Source organism: Lycorma delicatula, chromosome 1 (assembly GCF_047948215.1).
Source record: "Lycorma delicatula isolate Av1 chromosome 1, ASM4794821v1, whole genome shotgun sequence".
NCBI lineage: Eukaryota > Metazoa > Arthropoda > Insecta > Hemiptera > Fulgoridae > Lycorma > Lycorma delicatula.
This window is the reverse complement of record NC_134455.1, coordinates 13,336,683-13,347,500: the sequence shown is the minus strand read 5'-3', so window position 1 is coordinate 13,347,500 and position 10,818 is coordinate 13,336,683. Positions and strand designations below refer to the sequence as shown.

At 34.8% G+C, this 10,818-nt stretch overlaps 1 protein-coding gene across 1 annotated transcript in view; it reads right to left on the bottom strand.

Moving 5' to 3' along the window:
* The window catches only part of LOC142327879 (facilitated trehalose transporter Tret1-like), a 318,438-nt gene extending 308,209 nt beyond the window's left edge, over positions 1 to 10,229 (bottom strand). Inside the window, exon 1 of the mRNA XM_075371655.1 lies at positions 10,013 to 10,229. The gene's annotated coding sequence lies outside the window, so the exon portion shown is untranslated. The remainder of the gene's footprint in view (positions 1 to 10,012) is intronic.
* Positions 10,230 to 10,818: the final 589 nt, after the last annotated feature.

Below are 10,818 nucleotides of genomic sequence, written 5' to 3'. Positions count from 1 at the left end.
CTATGTTCACTGTCTAAAATATCTTAAGAAATCAGTGATCAAAAAGTGGCTACTTTTCATATAGTTTCTTATTTTTATTCAAACATTTGTTAAAAATTTATAAAAAAAAAGTTTTCTTATGTTCAATAAAAAATACATATTTATTATAATTAAACAATCGTTTTTATTTTCATTTTGTAAAAAGGAAGTTAGCACAAGAATCTTTAAATTTCTTCTAATAGGGATTCATATCATCTTCCAGGATTTTTTCTTCCAATAAGCTAAAGTACAGATTGGCCATGAATAAAATAATTTTTCTGAGAAATTGGTGTAGATGGGAATTCCAGAGGTAGGTAAAGAGTCATTTATCTACTTCTACACTTTCTTGAAATCTAGGTTAAATCTATAGACTCATTGTTGCTAGACTTGTCCTTCGTTTCCAATTGAGACATAGTTAGCTGGGTTGATGCATTCAGTAGATTAATGTTTTTTTTTTTTTGCATGTGGAAGGTCATCACTTAGATGTCAAGAGAGAAAAATTAATTTAATTGTATAGATTTCATGATACTGTTTTTAACAATAATGATTTATTGGCAAAAATTTGATATACATAAATTATGCACGCATGGATATATAAACAAGTATACAGAAAAACATAAAATTTTAAAAAGGATCATGCATATACTAGTATAAACAATAATTATGATAAAGAATATTAAAATACATATATTGAATAAAAGTTCAAATTATGATTAAATATTAAAATAGGATTTAATAAATGTAAATGATGCTTTAAATAAATTTTAAATTTATAAACTAAAAAAAAATTATCATTAAAAGATTATTAATTGTTTGATAAAATATTTAAAATTTAAGTAAATTATAAAATGCACTGGCTTTTAATTTATCGACTTGAAAAACACAATTTCATAAGTTGAAGAATTCTTTCAAACCATACAAAACATTTTTCCACCAGTTGATTAGACCCAAAATATTCCTGAAAATTTACAATAAGGGAAAACTCTTTTCTGTATTTTGACAGTTTATCATGACATTTTCTATACTAATATATAGCAGTGCCTGTTCAAACAATTTCATACATATTTTTCCTTTATAGCAGATATTAAACTCAGAGTGAGTATAACTTCCATAAGTATTTTTTATATGTAAAGGTGCCAATTAAAAAAAAAAGTTTTTATGTTCTCAAAATTTGTCTATACATCCTTTGTGTCATAACTACACATTTTTGCATGATGCTTAAAATAGTTGAAATAAAATGGTAGGTCATAAATAATAGTTAAATCTAACTGTGCACCTCAGGTAGAATTTATTATTCAATGAAAAAAGTTTACCTACTAACATGTCATCTCAGATCAACATCATTTCACTTTTCGCTTTGTTTTATTGATTAAGTAGCATAATTATCATTTGCATTTATTTCTTCCCATTCTATACTCCTGAATTTTCTTTATAAGTTTAAAAAATGTAAAACAAATTGTTAGGGATGTAGGATGTAGGGGGTATACTGAAATGAAACGACTAGCACTAGATAGGGAATCTTGGAGAGCTGCATCAAACCAGTCAAATGACTGAAGACAAAAAAAAAGGTTTAAAATAGTCAATGGAATTGAAGCTTTTGTAGATCAAGAAAAAAAATGACATGTAAAATCCTGTTTTCCCTCCTTTCTCAAGCCTATCTAATAGTTCATTATTTAACTCTGTTACAGTATTAATCTACTTGAAACCAGAAAACATGGATGTTTGTATTTATTAACGTGTTATGGAAGTTCAAAATACTGCATTAAAACACTTTAGGAATGGTAAAGAACAATTTGAACCTTCTTTAACTAATTTCATTAATGATATTTTTTATAATTGACATAACCTTAGCCACTTATGAAGTGGCTAAGGTACTGTACACTGTAGTACAGTGTACTACAGTGGTGAACAGCAAACAGCCCGTAGTTAGACGCAAAAATTTATTTCAAATGGTGTTTAATTTATGATATTATTTTTTTCCTTGTACGAAGTAAAGGAAAAAAATAGGAGGAGAAAAGATTATGAAGGTATAAGAATTTTGTTATTTGGGAAGTAGAATTACTAAAGATGGACGAAGCAGAAGCGATATAAAATGCCGAATAGCACAAGCGAAACGAGCCTTCAGTAAGAAATATAATTTGTTTACATCAAAAATTAATTTAAATGTCAGGAAAAGATTTTTGAAAGTGTATGTTTGGAGTGTCGCTTTATATGGAAGAGAAACTTGGACGATCGGAGTATCTGAGAAGAAAAGATTAGAAGCTTTTGAAATGCGGTGCTATAAAAGAATGTTAAAAATCAGATGGGTGGATAAAGTGACAAATGAAGAGGTATTGCGGCAAATAGATGAAGAAAGAAGCATTTGTAAAAATATAGTTAAAAGAAGAGACAGACTTATAGGCCACATACTAAGGCATCCTGGAATAGTCGCTTTAATATTGGATGGACAGGTAGAAGGGAAAAATTGTGTAGGCAGGCCACGTTTGGAATATGTAAAACAAATTGTTTGGGATGTTGGATGTAGAGGGTATACTGAAATGAAACGACTAGCACTAGATAGGGAATCTTGGAGAGCTGCATCAAACCAGTCAAATGACTGAAGACAAAAAACGAAGTAAAGGAAGAATTATTATCCTGAAGGAAGTATTGTGATTCCGATAAATTTCGGTTTTCTTATTTCAACGGAAATACCCATTTTAAGCATCCCTGAATCCATTTTCATTAGTTTCGGCGTGACTTCTGTACTTACGTACGTATCTTGCATAACTCAAAAACGATTAGCCGTAGTACGTTGAAATTTTCGATTTAGAATTGTTATAACATCTAGTTATATACCTTCCCCTTTGATTGCAGTCGACTGAATCAAAAGTGTCCAAAAAAGCACAAATCCCCAAAAATTTGAAATTTGGACGTTTCCTTAACTGCAGTAATAAGCCCTCATTGAGAGCTTTTCAACGATATATCAATAGTGGTACTTATTTTCATTGGTTCCATAGTTATAGACAAATAAAATTTTAATTAATGAAATATTTGGATCTTACAAGGGAAGGCGTATCGGTTCAAATCAGAGTTCATCTCCTTTTCTTTCTTTTTAATTCTTTTTTTTAATTGTATTTTTTAACTTAAATATACTGATTTATTAATAATTATTAACCCGTGACTGTAAAAAATAATTTACAATAAAAAAAAATATGAACAGAAATCAGACGTTATTAGCGAAACTAAAATTTTATGTACTTTAAAAAAGTGTTTATGTAATTTAATAGGCATTATTACATATGTATATACGTAACAGATTTGATGAAACATCTGATTATTTAATATTAACACTAAAATATAGAAATACTGGAATGGGAACTGCCTATGTCCAACGTGAGCGGAAAACGAACGTGAGACAGATAGATTTACAGGTATAGTTGTCATTGTCGCCAGTGCAGCGCATACGCATTGTACCTAACGTACCGTCCCTTCAGAAAGAGATTCAATAAAACTTAATTGTAGTTAATATTTTGTGATAAAATCTCATAATTCTATTTAATTAATAGAAAAATTTCAATGCTTATGAATATTAAATAAATGTTGAGTTAATCATTGTATCATATAAATGTTTTTATAAAAACTTTCTACAATAACTTGAATTATGAAAGATAACTTGTGATTTGTGATGAGAGAGATCGTCACAAACTTTTTGAACGGACTGTAGACAAAGAGAGGTATACCTCTAAATCAGCTATCTTTGTTGGCACGGATTTCTAACGCAAGTGCACATTCCAGTATCTCTATATTTCTGTGAATATTAATAGAGAATTATAAGTTAGAATCGTATTATTTTTCGATTTTCTAGTTTAATTTTATTTAATTATTCTGGAATTTCTCTTGAATTTTATCTACATTAAATTTAACTACAGAGTGACTGAAAAATAGATCCTCACAAGAACAACATATACACTGAGGCATACATGTCAGATCTTTAATAAATTGCAAAAATTTCTTATCTTTTAGTTCATTACTCCTATATTTTCAGACAATATTCTCCCCAAGTTAGAGCTGATCATCATTTCGTTTATTTGTTGTTTGTAGCCAATTATGTAATCGCTCTTTGGTTTGGCAATTCTTCTGATCTTACTTTGTGTACACATTCTTTAGTTTTCAGATTTTCTCTCTCTTTATATTCATCATCTTCTCTTAATTTTTTTTATTCTTTTCTTGGTCTTAAGGTTCTCTTTCTCTTTATATTTATCATCTACTCTTAATCTTTTTTTGGTTTTAACATTTTCTTCCTCTTTATATTTTTCATCCTCACTTGACGTTTTTATTCTTTCTTTGTTTGCAATATTTTCTTTCTGTTTATGTTTTTTTGGTTTGCAACATATTTTTTTTTCCTTACTTCTTCTTCATTTTTTAAACCTTTTTTTAATTTAAATATATTGATTTATTAATAATTATTAACTTCTGATTGTAAAAAAAAATACATTAAATAATAATTTAATAAAAACGATAAAAAAAATTGAAAAAAAAAAATCAGCAGTTATCAGTGAAGTAATATTTTATGTACTTTTAAAAATGTTTATATGTAATTTAATAGGCGTACAAGAAAGTCATATGGTGTCCACATCAGATTTTTTAATCAGAAATATTACGAAATTCAGATTTCTCAAGTTGCCATTAAATACTTTTGTGTACTAAGGTATCCTGGAATAGTCGCTTTAATATTGGAAGGACAGGTAGAAGGAAATAATTGTGTAGGCAGGCCACGTTTGGAGTATGTAAAACAAATTGTTGGGGATGTAGGATGTAGAGGGTATACTGAAATGAAACGACTAGCACTAGATAGGGAATCTTGGAGAGCTGCATCAAACCAGTCAAATGACTGAAGACAAAAAAAAAAACTTTTGTGTATTTTTCATAGTATGCTATATTACAGCTCTAATTTCTGAAATCAGTAAAGAAATTACTCACCTCACAATTTCTCATTTGTTTCAAGTGTCAATATACAGCCTACTATTATATAAAGAGGAAGAGGGTTGTTTGTTTGGGATAAACAAAAAAACTACTCGATCAATCACAATCAAATTTTTACCTGTTTCTTGGCATAACTGAGAAAGTTTTTAGATATATCTCATTTCGAAAAATCTTTTAAAAGAATATATAAATGTAATAGTGGAGATTTTTCGGTTGAAGCACAAACTTTAATGAACTGTGAGTCTCTATCACTGTGTGAGCTGGGTTTGAAGTGAATGATTTAAATAAATGGAATGAATAATATTACAAAATTAATAGGATTATATAAAATTAAAATTACGTTAAATAAAGTTATATAAAATAAATTTAAAAAAAAACTTTTCTTTAATGATTTCCCGTTGGGACTGCGTATGAGGTTAGAGAGGTGAGGTAAGCGAGCGCCTCATGGGAGGCTAGACCAGTCAATCATCAACTCATAACAAACGAGGTGCTCCTGGGGCGCTGTTTGGGGAAGTGAAATAGGGTGCTCTGATAATATCTGTGTAAAAAATCGTCCGATTTTTCAAAATTCAAACGGGGTATTTGTTAGTAGGTTGAAGGCTAATATTTTCATGTATCAGGGTACACTCCCGATATAATAGATCACGGTTATTCGAAAATTTTGCTATATCTTTACAATCAATACTCCGATTTTCAAAATTCAAACAGGGTATTTTGTAGGAGTACTGGCATTGAAATTCAAATAGGTGTTGGCTCTCCACTAGGTGGTTACTCTTGTGGTTGCTTCACGCAACAATTTTCTCACAGTTCAGTCTACTTAACCTAGAGAGTGTACTCTGCTGATACCTGTTAATTTTTGAATATCAGGCTATTTTAATTCGTTTCTTTAATATACGTATAGGTTAATGCAGTTGTATTCGTATTTCTTAGGTAATGTGGTTTATTGGTTTTGGGATAGGAAATAAATATTTGATTATACATTTGTTCATATTCTTTTGAATTATTGAATAGCATCTAGATCTTATAATACAAAGAAGAAACGTTTGTTTTTACGATAGCTAAAATGTTAGAAACTGCTAAACTAATCGCTATAAAATTTTAACTGTAGCTTCATTGTGAAATCCGGAGTGTCATAGACTATATTAAGTTGAAAAATTATTTATTTAAATGTATAAATAATAAATAATCCGTTACGGTGCTGCCGCTTCTTATTTGGACTACACCTTTCTTATTGTGAGCCGCCACCAAGATATTTTTTCAATCGAGATGTTTTCAATAGAGATCTTATTGGAATTGAAGACAGGGTTATAGGTCTTAGTATTTATGTGATTTCGGTTTACTATAGCCAATTCGTGATGAACAAGATAATGAAAACCCCTATGACACAATGTTCCAAAATTATTTTAATATCAATCAACTACAAGAGTACATACATATTATTAACCTTTCTAAATTAGAACCAAATAAGCACCGAGTAAATGATTCTATCATTCGCAGTATCCATACTTTTTTTTTGATCCCATGCCCCTAGGCCCGGACCCGCCGAAGAAGCACATTCGGTCCTAGGGGTGCCATTGCCTCTAACCTTCCGGCGACCATGTCGAAGCCGGCTATGCCTTCCCCGGCATAGCCGGCATCGGGTCAGCCGTCAGCCGATCATCCGGGACTAGGTCCTCTCAATTGCCTGTCTCAAATCAGGAGTCCCCCAAAGAGGTCCCCTAACCGGGTCTCAGTCTTTATTTGCCTGCCTCAAATCAGAGGTACCTCACAGGGGAACTCCGATCAGCACTCGGTCTTTACATTTCCCTTCCTACTCACCCCAGGAGTCCCCGCTCACTCATCGGAAGTGCAACACCTCAGAATTGCACTCCTCATAAACGGGGCTATCCAGCCATACCCTACACTAGATACCATCCTCTTCTTCTTCAACTTCCTCCATCGCCTTCCTTTTTAAAATGTTGCCCACCATCCTACCAATTAGGTTAAAGTTTCTAGGGCTATGCAACATTGCCTCTATCACAGTATCTGGTGTTATGGCACCAAAAATAGCCAGAACTTCTCTCCTAGCCTCCTCCCATCTAAAACAGTTAAACATCGTGTGTTCAACCTCATCGCATTACCCACAATAACGACACTCCGGCGAACTCCTCCTCTTCCTATCACAGAGGAAATTATTAAAACAGCCATGGCCAGTCAAGAATTGCGTCAATTCTTAGTTAACTTCACCATTTCTCCTGATCATGGCTTAATCTGCGGCATTAGACTCTTCGTCCAGTTATCCACCTGACTCCTTGACCACCTCTGCTGCCAATTATAAAACATTTTCCCCTTCGCCTGACTCTTCGGTTGCCCTTCTGCTCTTTCCACCATTTCGTCCGCTACAAGATCTCATGGCGGCATCTCAGCTATCACCAAGGCCACCTCGGCCTCGGCTGTACGATACGCACTAACTGCCTCAATAGCCAAGCGTCTCTGAAGGCTTAACAATTGGTTCCGTGCCTTCTTCTTCTTCAATGCACGTTTCCATGCCGGAACCGCATGCATGACGACGGACCTAGCCACCGCTGTCAATAGCCTTCCTTTTCGCCAAACTCGGTCTGCCAATCCTGCTCATTGGCCTGCACACCGCAGCCACTGTTTGTTTACTTTTCTGTACAGCCTCGACCACATGAGGCTGAAAAGATCTCTTATTATAGAGCCAGGTTCGAAGGTACTTTGCTTTGGCTACCGGCACAATCTCCACATCTCCTACTACTAAAGTTATCGGAGCCAACCGCCTCCTTCCTGCCATAACGACAAGTTGAGTCTTCTCTAAGGCCAAATGAAGACCTCTCTCCTCCAACCAGGCATGTACCATACGCATGTAGCATCCGTTTTAGCCGATGTAACCAGTGACAAATCATGGGCAAAATCGGTCGGGTACACGCCCTCTGGATAATCCAAGCGGAGCACCCCATAATAGGTTACATTCCACAATGTTGATCCCAAAACTGAACCCTGGGGTACTCCGGCCTGCATCTAAATCTGAATCTGGGGCCCCTCAGCACAGCCCACCACCACTCGTCTCTTAAATAATCTTGAATAAGACGTCGCAAGTATGGGCTGACTCTTCTTCTCTTAAGTTCACTCAGGATCCACCCGAATGGTAGTGAGTTAAACACATTACTTAAGTCCAACAACACCACCACCGGGATGGAACTAGTTCACCACGTCCCAGACGCAGCTTCATCAACGACCTTCATGACTCTTTTTATCGCCGCCGTAATTGTATATCTCTTCCTAAATCCAAATTGGTTCGGGCTAAAACCCTCCCCTCGCTCAATCTCTTCTAAAAGCCTCATGACAATCATCCGCTCAGCAAGCTTCCCCATACAGCTGAGGAGGCACAGTGGTCTATAACCACTCGGGTCATCTACATTCCTTCCTGCCTTCTTCAACAATGTAACTTTTGCAGTCTTCCAATCTCACGGAAAAACACCATCCAATAAAACCTTATTGAACCCCGACAATATTTTTATCGAGAACTTCATTGCCGTCACCGCCACAACTTCATCCGGAATATCATCCAGGCCGGGACTTTTCCTCTTACTCGTTTTCATTACAGCACAAAACAATTCCTCTTGTGTAAAAATAGGAATTTCCACAGCCGCAATTTCCTCTACTTCTTCCTGTTGCCTCCTAGGAAACAATTTCATCAAATACCTCTGCATCACATCACTTGATAGCACAGGTAGCTTCCGTCCAAACTTTCCTTTCTGGCGAAAGGCATCTCCCTACACATCTTTATCTAACTGGTTGCATAGAGCTCTCCACTTTTCTCTCTTTCTATTCATTATCTTACCTTTATACCGCCTTCTCATTAACTTAAGTACTTTCTGTGCTTTCTCAATCTCTTCAACCCTTCCCCTTCGGTTAGAACGCTGTAATCTCCTACGAGCCCGTATGCACTCCAGCCTGGCCAAAGCTACCTGGGGAGACCACCAATAGACACCTTTTCTATGGGGCCTCTTCGTCGGCATAGTATCCTCCCAAGCCTTTGCCACTACCTTCGTAAGGAACTCCGAAATAATTTCTTCCATATGTCCAATTCTTTCATTTATAAGACCCATTACTTTCACCAGTCCCCGCTTACTTAGAGCTCTCCTAGCTGGCTTCACCTCACCCAGCAACCACGAAGCACTAACTTCAAAATATATCGCCTCGTGGTCGCTAAGTGTCTCTTCTTCCTTCAGGACCGACCAATACCTAGCCGTCCTCGCAAGTCCCGGTGAAAAAAAGGTAACGTCTATAAAGGACACTCCATTTACCCGGACTAGGGTTGGTAACTCACCATCATTGAGACAAATGAGTCCCAACCCCGCCATCACCTCCTCTAAAAGTATACTCTTCTTTCTCCTCGGAAGATCCTTGACGGAGCCTCTTCTTCCCTTTTAGATCGGTTTTCTTGACCGTCGCCGATTTTGTCATGCTCCTGCTACTTTGGGCAGATGTCCCATCCATAGGGAGTGACCCACGTCTTCGCATGATATAGTACTGTACTCAGGGGGCCGTCCCAAGTTCTACAAATACCCACTCTGGGGAGGGTCCCAAAAAAATTTGAGGGGGTTGAGGGGGGTAAGGAAAATGTATGTGACTAAAAATGGGGTCCAAAAATTGTGGTTCATGGGCGGGGGTCGGGGGGTAGGGAAAGTTTTGGGACAAATTTATGTCCAGGTAGGAAGGAAATCGAGTGGGTAGTTCTCGAGATAGTAGTAGAAATGTAATTACCCTAATAAAACAGCTCCGAGGATTTAGAAAAATCTCTACTCGTACGACGGTAATACGAGAGAATAATTACAAGTCCTTGTTTACTACAATAAACACGCCTGTATGAGCCTGGGTATTAACTTAGAAAAATTTCGCTAAGAATTGAATAATTCTAACCTCAAATTCACTATATAACTTATTAAAAAAGTAGTTTAACTCACTTGATCGTACTTAAAGTAACGTCCAATAACACTACGATGCACTAGAAACGTAAAAACGCACTCACCTGTTATAAATCTTCAGTTTTAGAAAGTAAAAAACACAATATCCACAGCTCACTAATAAAGCTGAAAAAACTCTAATAACTTTTTTAGTCCATGTCCGAATTAAAAAAAAATCTCACTATACTTGTCCGTTATCCTTATCACGTTCGTTCCTTAATGCCGTATCCGAAATATAAACTAAAAAACCAATATAAAACACTAAAATGCGCGGAACGGTACACAACACGTCTCTTCACAACGATATCCACAACTCGACTCTAGATAGATATAGAACCCTGGTAAAACTCATCCTAACTTAGTATTCTCCCATTTTAGCCTTTTAGCTAAATATCAATAATGTAAACAGTTTTTTTTTTATATGGCCCAGCTTGAATTGAAATTATTGCAACTTGCATATAACTGTAGTAAAATAAAACTGAATTTAATACGCTTTCAATGATTTAGACTCAAGTAGTATAACCTTCACGACATGAATTTTATTTTTAATTGTAATTTCTTGTGAAACTATTTTTTATGTTATTTTAATAAGCTTTTAATTAGAAGAAGATTACTTAATTTGTTGTTTATTACACAACAAATTAATCGATGAAATACAAAAGCATTTTTTATTTTGATAGTGGTTACTTAAAAACAATCCCGAGTGAATTTGTTATTTACGAATATAAGATTCAATAATAAAATCGTAACTGATTTTTTTTTTTTAATAATACTGATCAATTGACAAAATTTAATAAAAATAAGAATTTCATACGTGGCAATTTACACATTGACGTAGTAATTTAATGTTATTAAATTAATAATGTTAAGA